The 16,225-nt window shown below is 35.9% G+C and overlaps 1 long non-coding RNA gene across 1 annotated transcript; it reads right to left on the bottom strand.

Annotated features, from left to right (window-relative positions):
- Nucleotides 1–6,666: 6,666 nt before the first annotated feature.
- Nucleotides 6,667–9,229, bottom strand: LOC148572269 (uncharacterized). The gene is made up of 2 exons (XR_015906990.1): nt 8,401–9,229; nt 6,667–7,272 (listed from the first exon to the last, which is right to left on the bottom strand). It is a non-coding gene; the product is annotated as an uncharacterized LOC148572269 (long non-coding RNA).
- Nucleotides 9,230–16,225: the final 6,996 nt, after the last annotated feature.

Genomic DNA, 16,225 nt, shown 5'->3' with positions numbered 1-16,225 from the left:
CAGCAGCAGTGATTCCAATGTGGTGGCAGCAACACCCATTTTAATTTTTCAAACATACCTTAGCAGAACTAAAACAGAGACATACGCAGTCATAATTAAAAGATCATAGCAGAGGAATAAAATGGCAGCAGAGCGAGGATAGAGGAGTTACATATTCAGAAATAGAAGAATTGAGATTGAAATTGGAAAAAGGCAGTTCTGATTCGAAAAGAAGAACAGAGGAGGCTGTGGTGGATCCTTCTGGTGGCAGCTTGGACGGCGGCAGAGAAACTCGCGGTGACCGTATACCCTGACATAGACAACCTAAGCAACCACTCTAACGGTGAAAATCGACTTAATAGACAAGGAAGCTGAAGCAAAGTTTAAAGTTTACCAAGCAAACAGGCTTCAGAGATGGTTTCCGGCGGCGGCAGCGGTGGCGTGGAGCTCCGGCGACGCAGAGGCGCGGCCAGAAGCTCCAGCAGCGGCGGATCTGGCGACGGTTCAGACGAGGACGGCGCCGGCGACACGAGCGGCGACGGGGAACGGCGGCTGAACGCGGCGGTGATGGCAGAATCGGCTCCCTCTCTCCCTTCGTGCACTCTTCCTCTTCGCGGTTCTGTTACTCGCGGGTGGTTCGGCGGCGACAACTCGGTGGCGCGGTCCCCTCCAAGGTCCGACGACAACGCAACGATGGCGGTGAGGTGCGGTGCAGCGGCGACGCGACTTCTCTGCTCCCTCAACCCCGCGCTCCTTCTTTCCCTCTCAGATCTCCTCTCTTTTCTGTCAGCAGCGGCGGCGACGGTGGTAGTGACGCCCACCGCGCCGCCTTCCCTTCTTCCTCCTCTCCTTGCTCTCTGCGGCCCCACTTCCCTCTTCCTCTTTTCTTTCTTTTTCTTCCTTTCTTTTCTTTCTTTCTTCAGGTGTTGAGTGTGTGCTGGGTGGGTAACCGTGAGTGAGAGAGGGTGCAACGTGTGTGTGTGTTAGTGTGGGTAAGGGTAGGAAATTAGGTTTAGATAAAATTAGGGTTAGGTTAGATATTTTATTAAAATTTTAGGATAATAATTAAAAATTAAATTAAATATAAAATATCTATCTTTAAAATACCTTTCAATTACAAATTTGTAAATTAGTTTCAATTAAATGCTAATTAAATAAAAATTGGAGATAGATAAATTAATTCTCCTTCATTTATAACATAAAGTTAAAAATACAAATATTTAAAATTAAGGCATATAAAATATTCACTATTTTTCAATTATAAGATCTCTAAGTCAAAAAATAAGAGTTTACTCAACTTTTATATAAAAATCTCCAAAATATAGTCTTAAACAAATATAATGCATCATAAATAAATAATTAATAACTTTTAAAAATTTAGAGGTCTTACATCCTCCTCCTTAGGAGTTTTCAGAGGCTCCTTAGTTTCCTCTGGCTCCTCTAACTCAGGCTGAACATCGTAAAAGATGTTATTTAGCTCTTCTTCGAGTCTCTCAACCATATTCACTTCTTCCACCAGGGAATCAATGATATTAATACTCATGCACTCCTCTGGAGTGTCTGGATGCTGCATGGCTTTGACAGCATTTAGCACAAACTCATCCTTATTGACTCATAGGGTTACTTCCCCTTTTTGAACGTCAATGAGGGTCCGCCCTGTAGCTAGGAAAGGTCTTCCTAGAATGAGGGTTGCACTCCCATAGAAGTCATGAGTGGGGGCCATATAGGACCTCAAAGTTCTTCTGAACTGTTCATTCCCAGCTGGGTTCATGGTGAAGAAAGGTAGGAGAAATTGAATAATTAAAAATGAAAATGAAAATTAGAATTAAAATATTTTTATTTTTATTTTATTTATTAATTAAAATTCGAAAAAATGAATGAAAGAAAGAAATTAAAAGCTAATAAACTAAAAATAATTGGAAATTGAAAGATGGTTTTCAAAAATAGAAGAGAGAGAAAGAAGTAAGAAATTTTCGAAAATTAAGAGAGAGAAGTTAGTTAAGAAGTTCTGAAAAAGAACAAAGAGAAAGATAAGATAAAGATTTGGAAGGAGGTTAAGAAAGATATGATCTAAAATTAAAAAGTTTTTAAAATAAGATAAGATAGGAGAGAATCAAGAGAAGATTTGAAAAGATTTAAATTTTTTTTAAAAATTAAGATTTGAAAATTTTGAAAATTGAAAATTGAAATTTGAATTTTAAAAAATTGAAAATTTAAATTTGAATTTGGAATTGTAAAATTTTTTAATTTTGAAAAATATTTGATTTTGAAATAAGATAAAGGTATGAAAAATATATGAAGAGGATAAGATAGAATAAGGATTTTGAAAAAGATTTGAAATAGATTTGATTTGGAAAAAAGATAAGATAAAGATTTAACTTCACTAACAAGAAAGCACCAAATTTGAACATTTTTTAAATTAATTAAGTGTGATTTTCGAAAATTATGGTTAATGATAGAAAAGATATTTTTTATTTTTTTTAATTTAATGAAGAAAGAGAAAAATAACTAAAAGACACCAAACTTAAAAATATTTAGATTAAAAGACTATAATTTTCGAAAATTATGAAGACAAACACCAAAAGACACCAAACTTAAAATTTTTAAGATCAAAACAAGAAAAGAAACAAGAACAACTTGAATAACAAGAAAGAACACAAAGAAGAATTTCGAAAATTTAAAGCAAATAATGAACAACTAAATGATACTAAACTTAAAATCTTTGAAAATAAAAGGCACTAATTTCGAAAATTTTAAAGAAAAACACTCAAAGACACCAAACTTAAGAATTTTGAAATCAAAGACTCTAATTTTAGAAAAGAAAAGAAAAGAAACTTAAAGACTCAAGATGACTCAAAAGGACACCAAATTTAAAGATTGACACTAGACTCAAACAAAAGACACAATTTTTGAAAATTTTTGGAATAAGAAAACAAGAAATTCGAAAATTTAACAAGAACAAGAACAAAAGACTCAAACAAAGAAAAAGATTGAAAAAGAAAAGAAAAGGTTTTTGAAAAAGATTTTGAAAGAAAAACAAGAACACAATAAGATAATCCAGTAGTTTGTCAAATCCGAACAATCTCCGGCAACAGCGCCAAAAACTTGGTGCACAATTTTCCACTATCGCACAACTGAACCGGCAAGTGCACCGGGTCGTCCAAGTAATACCTCATGTGAGTGAGGGTCGATCCCACGGAGATTATTGGTTTGAGCAAGCAATGGATATCTTGTAGATCTTAGTCAGGCAGATTAAAAATATGGTTATCACGAAAAGCATAAAACAAATAGATAAATAAATAAAACATTACTGATAGGTGTGAATTCAATGGTTTGAGAATGGTTGAGGCTTCGGAGATGCTTCTTCCTTATGAATCATCTTTTCTCACCATCTACTCCAACTTCTGATTGATTCTTTCCATGGCAGGCTATATGAGATTAACTCTGGGTCAGCGATCATTAATCTCCTCTGCTTCAGATCAAACGCTGGGTCAGTGGTCATCCAATCTGAACGAGGATGAAGCTCTAGCAGTCCTTCCCTTGGTGATTCTACTTAAAGCGCCACAGACAAGGTCAAATCTTCCGGATTAGAGAACACTACTCCTTGGGTTCTAGCCTATACGACAAAGGCCCTAATCACCCCACACCTCAGCTGAACTGATGTCTCGAGAAGTCCCCAACGAAGCCGTGGATTAGCCGTCTAAGAGATGTATAATCAAGCTAGTGGTTCAGTACTATCCCGTCAAGGACTCACACGAACCCATGTGAATAGGGATGACGGTCAAGTTACACTCCCAATTCGTTAGGATGAAGAACGAAGATACATCTTAGGATAGAATCAAGAGAGAATTGAAGTAGAATAGTGATATTATTAATTCATAAGAATCGGCAAAGCTCCTAACCTTAATCTTAGGAGGTTTAGAAACTCATATTGTAAATACAATGAAAGGTTCGAATGTAAAAGTGGGGAAGAAGATCCTAAACAGGGTTGATCTTCTCCTATATATACTAATATAATAATACAAAAATATGATAGAGCGGTTTTGTGGTGCAAAAATCCTCTTCTGGGGCCCACTTTCTGAGTGTTCATGCTGAGATAAAGGTGTTTCCCACCAGCTAATACCCTTAGGGGCGTTGAACTCCAGCTTTGGACTCCCTTTTGGGCGTTTAACTCCAGTTGCTCCCTTGTGGGCGTTCAACTCCAGGAATGGGGTTCCTGGCTGGCGTTGAACATCAGTTTTGGGCCTTCAATTCCGAAACAAAGTATGGACTATTATATATTACTGGAAAGCCCTGGATGTTAGCTTTCCATAGCCATTGAGAACGCGCCATTTGAACTTCTATAACTCCAGAAAAGCTCTTCCTAGTGCATGGAGGTCAGATTCTGACAGCATCTGCAGTCCTTTCTATGTCTCTGAATCAGACTTTGCCCAGAACTCCTTAATTTCAGTTAGAAAATACCTAAAATCATCATAAAACACCAAAAATCAAAGTAGAATCTAAAAAGATAATTTTTGCACTAAAACCTATGAAAACATAATAAAAACTATATGAAAATGATGCCAAAAAGCGTATAAAATATCTGCTTATCACATATCACAAACCAATCTTGCTATGTGGTGATAGACAAGAAAGGAGGTTTAAGAGAAGATTTTTCTTCCAAGAAAGCTGGTGTGCAAAGGAGGAGGTGGTGACATTAATTAAGGAGGCATGGAAGTTATAAATCCCAAGATCTCCAATGATCAAATAGGATAGAAAATTGAAGAATTGTAGGCATCGGTTGGTGGAATGGTAGAGGCACTCTCCCATTAATTCCCAAACTTGGATCTCACACATTCAGGAAAGGCTGGTTGCTGAACATGAAAATGGTAGCCAAGTTAATCCTATAGAAATTTGGATATTGGAAGCAGAGCTTGAGGAGGCCATAGATGACAAGGAACGGTATTGGAGAGAGAAATCTAAGGTTCAATGGCTGAATTGGGGGAGATAAAAATACTAAATTCTTCCACTCTAAATTCAAATCAAGATCAATGAGGAACAAGGTGTATCTTATTATGGAGGATGAAATAGAAAATTCAGCAATGGACCCAGATAGAGTCGCTCAAATTGCACATAACTACTTTGAGAAACTTTCCGCCTCTAACAATCCAGATTACTCGGAGGAGGAGATTCATGATGTGTCTCAGAAAATAAATGCAAGCACTAATAGAATGATAATTCGGCCACTTTCGAACAAGGAAATAAAGTCTGCAATATTTTCTATCAACTCTTTTTCAACTCCTGGGATGATGGATTTACTGCTAGGTTCTTTCAGTTCTTTTGGGTGACAATTAAGGATGACGTGATCAGAGCAATCAAAAGCTTTTTCTTGGGAGATAAAATTTTGAAAGTTTTTAATCACACCCATATCTGTCTTATTCCAAAAGTTGATAATGCTAGCACATGAAGCATATTCGACCTATAAGTCTTAGTAGTGTTTTTATAAAATTATCTCTAAGAATTTAGTCCACCCAATGCAAGTAGTGGTGAATAGAGTGTTAGTGACAATCAAAGTGCTTTTGTCAAAGAAAGACTGATTAGTGATAATGTTCTTATTGCTCATAAGTTTATGCATTTTCTAAAAAATAAGAGATATGGTGACTGTGAGCTAGCCCTAAAGCTTAATATGAGTAAGGCTTATGATAAAGTTGAATGGTCTTTTGTCTGGGCAATGATGAGAAAGTTAGGTTTTTGTGACAAATGGTTGGATTGGATGAAGGAATGTGTGCCAACAATTTCTTACTCTGTTACTGTGGATGGTCAACCTTATGGCTATTTTAGACCATTTTGAGAGTTGCGTTAAGGCGACACCCTTTCCTCTACCTATTTCTTTTTTGTGCAGAAGGTCTCCCCCATCTGCTCCACAAAGGAGAACAGAGACATGAGATTTTTGCTTTGAGACTAAATCCTAGATGTCCCAAAATCACCCACTTATTTTTTGCATATGACTCAATTTTATTTAGCAAAGCTACAGCAGAAGACTGTTGACGGGCGAAAAATTGCCGATTAAGAATTTATAATAAGAACAGCGTTGCAAGTACAGTTCTTAACCGACGAAAATTTCGCTTATCAATTTAGAAAGAATTGTCACAAATTGAGAATAAATTGCTGGGAGTAGAATTCCCAGGTCGTCTCCCAACAAGTTGACAAAAGAGTGATATTTTATTAGTCGAAAATTTTCCAAGAAATTTTTAGAGTTGGAGAATGGAAAAATAATTAATTGTAAATTAAAGTAGTGAAAATTAACAAGAGGTTTTATATATTTGAAATAAAAAGTCTTGACTGGGAGAAGATTAATTGGAAGTTCTATCCTTGTTGGATTTTTCCAAGTGTAATGGTAAGAGGTTATTGTTTCTACTCAGTTATCCCTTAACGAATAAATGAAAGTCAAGCAACTGAACCAGCTCTGATTCACAAGTCATAATCCTCTCCTATGGAAGGATTAGCGTTAGTGACTAGAGAGCCAGCCAACAATTTTCAATTACCAATTAGCGCTTGAGTATTCCAACTCAAGGGTCTCCTATTAATCAACTCCCAAGTTAAGTTGAGAGTCTACTCCGTTGACATGAATGCCATTTTCATAAACGATAAAAGGGGTAGAAAAGAAGACATAGAAATTCAAATAAAATAATAACTGAAAATTAATTAAAGGTAAAAATAACTCTTTACTTTAATAAATTCCAAAATCAAAGATATCCATATGTAATTCTGAACAGGGTAAATGGGTGATTAAAAGAATAAGGAAAATAGAGAACAAACTAGAATAATGGAAACTTCAACGGAGGTAGTAACTCTTTTCAATATCCAAATCAAAAGCATAAAACTAGAAATCTATGAATATGAAGAACCCTAGAGGAAGTAGTATTTTCTCTCTAAGATTCAAAACCAAAACTAAAAACTGTGTAAAAGTGAATGTGTGTTGAGTCTCTGCTTGTCCTCTGGCTCTAGTCTGTGTTTCTGGGCCGAAAACTGGGTCCAAACTCAGCCCAAAATCGCCCCCAGCGTCTTCTGCACTTTCTGCACGTGGCGCATGTCACGCGTACATGTCAGGTACGCGCACGCGTCGCTATGGAATACGCCAAGTCACGCGCATGCGTCAGGTACGCGCATGCGTCGCTGTGAAAATCCCCAGATCGCGTACACGCGTGAGGTACGCGTACGCGTTGATGCTCGCTGGTCATCTACTTTTTTTGTGTTCCTTTCATTTTTGCAAGCTTCCTCTCCATCCTTTAAGCTATTCCTACCCTATATATCCTGAAAACACTTAACACACAGATCACGACATCGAATGGTATAAAGGGGAATTAAAATACACAATTTAAAGGCTTAGGAAGCAAGTTTTCAACCATAGAACAAAATTGGAAAGGAATTGTATAATCATGCAATTTGTATGAATAAGTGTGCCAAGACTTGATAAAAACCACTCAAATTAGCACAAGATAAACCATAAAATAGTAGTTTATCAACTGTCGTGGCCTACTTCGTATTTTATAGACTTACGAGGGTATAGGTGGTCAAGTGGTTAATCTAGACAAGTCGTCTATTTTCTTTAGTAAGAATACTCCACTTCAAATCCAAGACCAACTAGCATCCATTCTTATGGTCCCGCATATCGAGAATCAAAATAAGTATTTAGGATTATCATCTATTTCACAAAAGTTCAAGAGAGCTACTTTCAACTATATTAAAAAAAGGTCAATAAAAAATTCCAACTGTAAAAACATGCTCTACTTTCTCCTAATGGTAGAGAAGTTCTAATAAAGACAGTGACTACAGCAGTGCCCATTTATACACTGGGTTGTTTTAGGTTGCCTGATACTTTATTGGAGGAGTTACAACAAACTATCCTACAATTTTAGTGGGGGCAAAAAACAGAGAGTGCAAGATGCAATGGATATGTTGGCAGATTACATGTAGACCCAGAAATCAAGGAAGCCTAAATTTCAAAGACTTAAAGGCTTTCAACCTTGCAATGCTGGCAAAACAAGGTTGGAGGTTACCTTCTAAGCCAAATTTACTAACTAACAAAGTCTATAGAAGTAAATATTACAGATTCACAAGCTTTTTGAGAGCAGAGACAAGGAATAACCTATCATGGGGTTGGAGAAGTGTCATCGAAGGTAGGAAAGTTCTAGAAAAAGGACTAATCTAAAAAATTGCTAGAAAAAATATTGTGAACATTCAGACAGATTCATGAGTTAAAGAGTACACTTCAATTACGCCTATTGCTACCCAAGATACAGACAGAATTTCTCAACGGATCTCAGAACTAATTTTACCTAACAGAACATGGAACCAGTAAAAAATACCAAAATTTTTTTAATAAAAAATTGTAGAGACAATTATCAATACTCCTATTTGTGAAGGCAAAGACCAACTAACCTGGATGAGGACAAGAAATGGTGGATACTCTGTAGTGTCTGGATACCAAATAGCCTTTCATTTTTACCACCCTCCCGGGAGTTCCTTGTTGATCAATTTAAATAGAAGGAGCTTTCGTTGGATATATGGAAGCTGAAGAGCCAACCAAAAGTCAAAAATTTTATCTGAAAGATGGTTCATGAAGGCTTTTCATTTAACAAAAAATTGCAACCCAGAATCGCATCACATAACCCGATTTGTCCTCACTACCAAACAAAAGAAGAAATGATGGATCACTGCATCTTTGAGTGTCCAGATTCAATAGAAGCATTAAAACTCTCAGAACTTGATTTTCCTACACAATAAGAAAAAACATGAAAATGGTGGTCATGTTTAGTAAAGGTAAACAAGAGGAGAAGACACAATTAACCAGAAGAGATAGAATTAGCAGCAAATTTGTGCTGGTAAATCTAGAAAGCAAAGAATAAATTGGCCTTCAACAAAAAATAAAAGAAGATTTTTTGGGATGTGTGTTGAAGCGGCCCACATCTCCATTCAAGTGAGAGATAAAAGCTGATTCTATACGGCGGAGGCCTAGACTAAGGGGCAATCATGTTGTCTTTTAATCAAGCTGCACTAAATTTAGACCCTAGCTGAGACAGGGATGAAATTTTTTAAAACCTCAAAGTGTAGGTGTGTAAGTAGTGTAATAACCAAAAACAAAAATTGATTCTATTTTGCTCTATTCCTTCTCGTGGGTGAGAAGATGATGCTACTCTTTTGGTAAATTAGGAAACATACTTCCCTTAATCAATGTATCCCATTTACTTCTGAACTTTTGTTTTTTGTTAGATCTATTCTATTTTTTTATTTCTGTGTGTAGTCCTTAATGGACCATTTTATTACATTAATAAAATATTATCTTTGATTAAAAAAAATCTATAATCATTATAGTAAAGTCATAATTATGATTAATTTTTGGAAAATATAATAACAAAAGAACATCTCTGTAGTAATAAAATTTACAAATAATTAAATAAATCTTACTTTTGACAAGCTTTAAATTTTATTATATATTAAATTCATTTGTATAAAAAATTTAATTTTAAATTTTGAGTACAAAATATTTATTACCAAGCTAATATGAATAAACACTCAATGAAGAAAATTATTACACAATACAAGTATTTACGATACAGATATTAATGTCTAACTGATAGAAGAAATAAATTACAAATATATACACTATATAAACGAAAAATAGAAAAAAAAATTAAAATATCCAGGGATGCTTGGCATGTGAAACTTGTCATCAAGAAGTGCATTTTGAACGCCAATTCAATGTTCTTCTACAGCAATCGTATGTTAATCAATAATCATAAGTATGTTAAAATACATGTCGTCTTCATATTCTCAATCTAGTAAACGTGAGCTTTCGATCACCAAGAATTCCTTAAAGTGTGGTGATTTCATGACTTTTATTCCCCTAAAATATCAAGTTTATTATTATATTCACTATTATTTTATTAATATTTTTAATATTATTCAATTCTTAATTACTTATGTTATTAACCCAACAAGTTTAATTCTTATATATGTTAGCTCAAGATATCTACAATAATTATAATTAGTAATTTAAGAAATAAATTATCAAGAATAAGAATAGGAGATATATGATAGGAATAAAAGTAAATATACATCGTTATTTGGTTATTTAATTTGACAGTTTTAATTTTGTTTAATGTCGTTATTTTAAAAAATAAATAAATAATTCGATTGTGTTCATGCTCGTCACAAAATCTAAAGAGACGACGATGACGACGACGATGATAGGATTTTCAGTCACAATTGAAAAATTACATTGAAGAGAAAAGAATATCAAATATAGTTATATAGGATTAACTAACATTTAAATTTGACTATTATTTTGAGGCTTACTTAGAATTGGGGTGATTTTAGCCTGAATATGAGGTCCAGATGTCTTTAGGTGAAAGATTCAACATCTTCTCCTTATAGAGATGAAGTCATCCAAGTTTCTCGTAAGGAGGTGTAAGATGGTATCTGTAAGAGATTCCAATACTTATGTTAGCAAGGATTTTAGACAGGTTTTTAATTAGCGTAGATTAGATATGAGTAATGCTTAAGATGAAGGGGGTATTTATATAGTTGAATGAGTGACCTAGTAGCCACTCTTATAACCTCCATTCCTATTCTGATGGGTAGTTATCTTTTCCTTTTTCTCTAGGGGTTGTTGAGATCTTATATTTGAATATATGAGCACCTTTGTAGATGTAGTTAAGATTCTGCAATGAGGTCACGTCAAAGAGGTCGAACATGCAGCCATTGTAGAATTGGGTCTTATCTGCCGAGCATCTATTCAAGTCGTTCTTGGGTGGCTGTGAGCAAATCAAGTCAGGTCTCTCGACATATTTGAGGATACAGATCGGCGAACTTGACATAATTTTTGAAATGATGTGACGTTTCATCTTTTGAAACTGTTCGCGCGCTTCTTTGGCTACATTGGTAACTGTGCCCAACGTTTAATGCATGGTGGAGTTACCATTTTCCCCCCTACTATTTATATAAGGTGGTTCTTCCTTCTTTTCTCCTTTTTTTTGCCTTTCCATTTTCCCTGAGAGCTTTTCATTCTCCTCTGCAAAGCCATTTTCATTTTGAATACTATTTTCTTTCGAGGTTGTTTCCTACAAGCTTTTTGGCTCCCTTTCTTCCAAGATTTTTGCATGCGCACCTTTGTTTTCAACATCATTATGGTTAACACTTTCTCTTCTTGATGGTCGTTTAGTAGTGATGGCTTAGGTCTTGTTATGGCTTTCTTGTTTGTTGACGTTTTCATAGTTTCTTGTGGAGTCTGATTTTTATTCTCTAAGCACGTGATTTTGCTATTTCTGAAAAATGCAGTGGTTGAAAAAATGTGGTTTTTCTGGCTCTGCTGTTTGTTTGCGAACTTCTCCTTTTGTGTTGCTTCTTTCGAATATTATGGTAGTTGATTTTCTTGCAATAATCTTTTTGAAGTGGTCCCCATTGTGATTTTGGGTTTTATATTGCCCCCCAAATGGTGTTGTTGTTATCTCCGACGATGACGCCATTTTATCTTTATGAGCATGAGATATTTTGTTGCCATGGATAATCTTTGAAGATGTAAATATTTTGCTTCTGTGATGATTTTTAACTTGTTCAATGATTACTCGAGCTATTAGTAATGTAATTGTTTTTTCTTTTTGTAGGTATATACTCTTATGTCTCGTTCTCAGCATGTCTTTTAGAGTTCCTTCCAACTCAGATTGGATAGATAGTACGGTCTTGTTCGCTGTCCCTATAGTTGATAAGGAGTATGTAGAAAAAATTTGTCTTCAAACATAGGATTTGCAGAGCCCAAGAAAAGGAACAAAAGTATGAATTAGAAGCCTCTAATCCTGAGGATAGACTATGTTTTGCCCATTATTACAACTCGATAAGCCATTTTTTGTTTATGTATGAGTGTATATTCACTAGTCTTGGAGTGATACTTCCCTTTACCAATTTTGAAATGGAAGTCCTTCAGACCTGTAAGGTCGCCCCCTCTCAGCTTTACCTGAACTCGTGGGATTTTATGAAGATTTACCAACTGGTGAGTTGGGAGCTCGATTTTCCTTTATCCCTCAAGGTGTTCTTCTACCTTTCCGACTCACTAAGCCATTTAGTTCTAAAAAGCAACATTGAGCCTCCTTCTGAGATGTTCAAGGGAGGAAAGTATTTTCTATATTTGATGACTCCTTTCACAATTTTAAAAATTACTTCTTCAAGGTCTGACTTGATAAAGGTGTCTGACCTTTTTACCATAATAATAGAGATGAGCCTATTTTTCGTTTATACTAGGAGGAGGTCTCCAATATTGTAAAGTAAAACCTTTAGGACCTTGATAAAGTGGAGGAATGTATAGTAGCCTTGTTTCAAGAGTGTTGGATTCGATATTCTCACCTTGATACCAAGAAATTTTTTATAGCCAAGCCCAGCTATGTTCAAACCAAACTAGGTAGTTAGCTTTATTTTTGTAGATATCCCCTTTTTTTGTTTTTCCTGAATTCTAAAGCTTTAAATTTCTTTTATGCTTTATTTTTGTAGCAAGAATGACTAGCGGCTCGGGCGCTTTGCAGAAATTAAGGCAGGTGAAAAAGAATGCGGTTGCCCGGTAAGTTCAACTAAAAGAGGTCGAAAGGTCAGGTAGGACTTCATCTCCTTCGAAGTCGGATTTGTCTTCTTCTGGCAAGTCAGCACCTCTCCCTCCTCCTATCAAAGAGTCCACATCCCGAACTGTACCTCCTATTCCCCCTTTTAACGAACTTCTGAAGGATTCTGATACAAGTGGCTCTCGAAAAAGAAAAACCCCTCATTCACAATTTAGGAGTGCTTATGAGTAAGGTTTTAATGATGTCAGCTTCTTTAAAGAATACATCCTTCTCCTTAGTGCCATAGGTATGGATGATGTATTTATGGTGAGACATTTGAAAGTGCTAGCCCGAGGTGAGATTTGGACAGCAGAGATGTGTTTGGCTTTGCTGAAGAGACTTCACAGAACTCATTTTGACGCCATGTAGAGAGAGTTAACCGAGCTTTGAGAAGAGGTGAGCTCTTTGAAGGAGTTTAAGTCAGAATTGGAAGCCGAAAAGAAAACCTTAATGTCAGATGTTGCCAAGCTTCATGAGTGGGTGAAGCTTTCTGAGGTAGCATATGTTGTGGCAAAGGGCTTACAGAAAAAGGCTAAGAAGAGCTACCGTCGAATCTTTGGGGAGAGGTTGGAAAAAGAGGAGGGGTTGTAGAGGCTTAAAGAAGAGAATGAGGACTTGGAACTATCTGTGGTGAAAGGATGGATGAAATGGCCAATATTTTGAAGGCTCAGTTCCATGTTCTGGCACCCGAGGTGGAGCTCTCTCTCATCGACCCTGATAAGTTCATGATTGATAGGAGGATTTTTTTTTCCTACTTTAATGGACATTGCTCTTCCCGAGAACCCAAAGCTCCCGGGTACTGATCAGGTCCCTCCTTTTCATGACGTCGAAGAGGTTTCCCCGACTGGTTCTGATGTGGTCCCTCAATTTGAATCTGAGTTGGTCACTCAGCCTGACGGAAATTCCTATCCTAACTCACTTGTTGCTAAAGATGCCTCCTAAGCTTATATTTTATTTTTTCTTGTTTCTAAGTTGTAATGCCTAAATTTTGTGGGCTTTTAAACAATTTATTTTGTGGATGCTTTGAACCTTTGCCTTGTTTGGGTTTAAATTGCTCTTTTACTTATTCTTTTGGCCATAAGTGTTGTATCTTTTTTTGAAGAATTTTCCAAGTATTTTAGAAGGTTATTTTCGCAAGATATTTATACTTCGACTTCCTTAATAGCCCGCTTTTGATCTGAGTTACATATGAAATCGGGAAACTTGCTTGGATTTAAATCGTGGTCATGCCGAGTATCAAAGATCGGCTGTCATTTTGGGATGTCTTGTTATTTTTAGCTAACATTATAATCTTTTTTTTTATCACTAAGTTACTTTTGCTAGCCATTTATAAATGACACACCTTCTATCAATTCATTTTGTCCCATACTATTTGAGGTGGGATAGTGGTTTGCTTTCATAATTTTTTGGCTTTTGACATTGCCGACCATTAAAGGTCGGTCAGAACTTGTCTTTATCTGTGACATTTTCGAAGTGCTTGTTTACTAGCATTTTATGATGCTAAGTTATTTTTGCAAGTTGCTTATGCCTCGTCTTTTCTATTCGTTTAACCTGAATTGTTTATGAGAACGGGTGCTTACTTACTAGTATAACATGTTTGAAGGTCAATTTTGTTTACATGAGGTCGAACATGATTTTCTTCACATTGTTTTTTATTTTAAGTTATTTTTGCAAGTCGTTTTGATCCAATTCATTTTTATTTGAATTATTTTAGGTTACAATTACTTATATAACGCGTACACCTACTTTGACCTCGTCGCTTTATCGTGCTGACTATAAGAAGTCGGTCATGATTTTTGCATTTTATCGAGCTTAAGTTGGTGCAAATAGTAGTTTATTCAGAAAAAATAGAATAATTTCATTGATAAGAAATGATTTACATGAATGATGTCTTTGCTAGTTGCTACCAAGAGTTTTTAACTTAACTCTTAGCCCTTGCTTTGGTGCCTAGTTAAAACTCCCTTCAGAAAAACCATTTTCAAGAAAAAAACCATGAAGTCGGGAAAAAGGGTACACCAGGAAGCAAGGTTCGCTTCCCAGCTGTAATACCTCTTCTTATAACATGTGTGCCACGACCTAGGCAGATCGGCACCTTTGAGGTCAGACATTCTGTAATAACCTTTTTCCAAGACTTCGGTGATCATGTAAAGTCATTCCCAATTGGCCGCAAGTTTTCCTTCTCTCGATCTATATACCCCGAAATTATTTCATATTAGAACGGGGTCGTTTGCGGTGAATTTTCTTCTTATGACTTTATGTTGTATCTCGTGGCCATTATTTACTTTAATGCTTCCTCTTTTATCCGAGATTATTTTTGGACTTATGGGAGAAAGTCAAATTCTTCTCTTTGAGTTTAAATATTGCCGACCTCTTTATAGAATCTCACCCTTGGGCTTTCTCCGTTGAATTCTACAAAAATCATGGCTTCTATACCGTAAGCAAGTCGGAACAGAGATTCTCCAGTTGCAAATTAAAGAGTTGTTTGATATGCCCACAGGACTTGTGGGAGCTCTTTGGTGCGCGAATTGTGAACTCGCACAACTTAACCGGCAAGTACACTGGGTCATCCAAGTAATAGCTCAGGTGAGTAAGGGTCGATCCCACAAGAATTGTCGGACTAAGCAACAATGGTTATCCAATTGGTTTAGTTAGGCAGACAGAAAAGGAGGTTTGATGATGTAGTTTGCATAAAACAATAAACAAGAGAATAAGGAAAGCAAATAAAAGATTTGATGTAAAAACAGTGAGAAAAAACAGTTAAGGTTTCGGAGATGTTTACTTTTTCGGATTAAAAGTTCTTACCAACTATTTTAACAATGCATGATTTATTTCATGGCAAAACTATAATTGACTAAATCCTAATTTCTTAGTGATTTAGTCTCCTGTAACCTTCATTAACCGCCACTCTCGTAGTCACTTAATTCTGATTCAAGGGTTAAGTTCAAAACTACTTTATGGCCACAAAAAGCCTAATTATCCAAAGCTAATAGGATTATATGTCACATATCCCAATTAGTTCATGTAATTAGTAATTTAGAAGGAATTTGTTTTTAAGCTGTTGTTCAAGCGAGATAACTCTCTCGAGAACCACAAGAACTCATGTAGAATAAGGGTCATACTCTTGTTCCACCCAGATTTATAAGATTATGAACGAAACAATCCTTGAAACTAAATCAATACATTAATTAAAATAGAAAAGCAATAGTCTTACTCCATAGAAATAAACAAAGCTCCTAACCTTAACCGAAAAGATTTAGTTGCTCATGGCTTACAGAGAAAAATAGGGTTCCGAAAAGTAAAATGTACGGAAGAGAGACGATCCCCTGAAGAGTCAATCCTTTCCCTTTTATATCTAACCTAGTTTTATTTGATACTAAAATAAAATAATAAAGTCTAAACCTAAAAGATTTTGTTTGTAAATAAAAATAACTAAAATAAGATAAAAGGTAACAATTAAAAGCTAAATCCCACTAAAGATGCTCCCTTGGATGAGTTTGACCCATATTCTGGTGTTTAACTGGCGTTTTTCTGGCATTTAACACCGAAAATGGGAGGTTCTGGCGTTCAGCACCGGAGATAGGCAATGAGTTCTGTCTTCTTGGGCGCTAAACACCAGGCTC

This window comes from Arachis ipaensis, chromosome B3 (assembly GCF_059453495.1).
Source record: "Arachis ipaensis isolate K30076 ecotype BB chromosome B3, ASM5945349v1, whole genome shotgun sequence".
NCBI classification, from domain to species: domain Eukaryota; kingdom Viridiplantae; phylum Streptophyta; class Magnoliopsida; order Fabales; family Fabaceae; genus Arachis; species Arachis ipaensis.
Note: the sequence above shows the minus strand (reverse complement) of the source record. Positions and strands in the feature narration are given on the sequence as shown.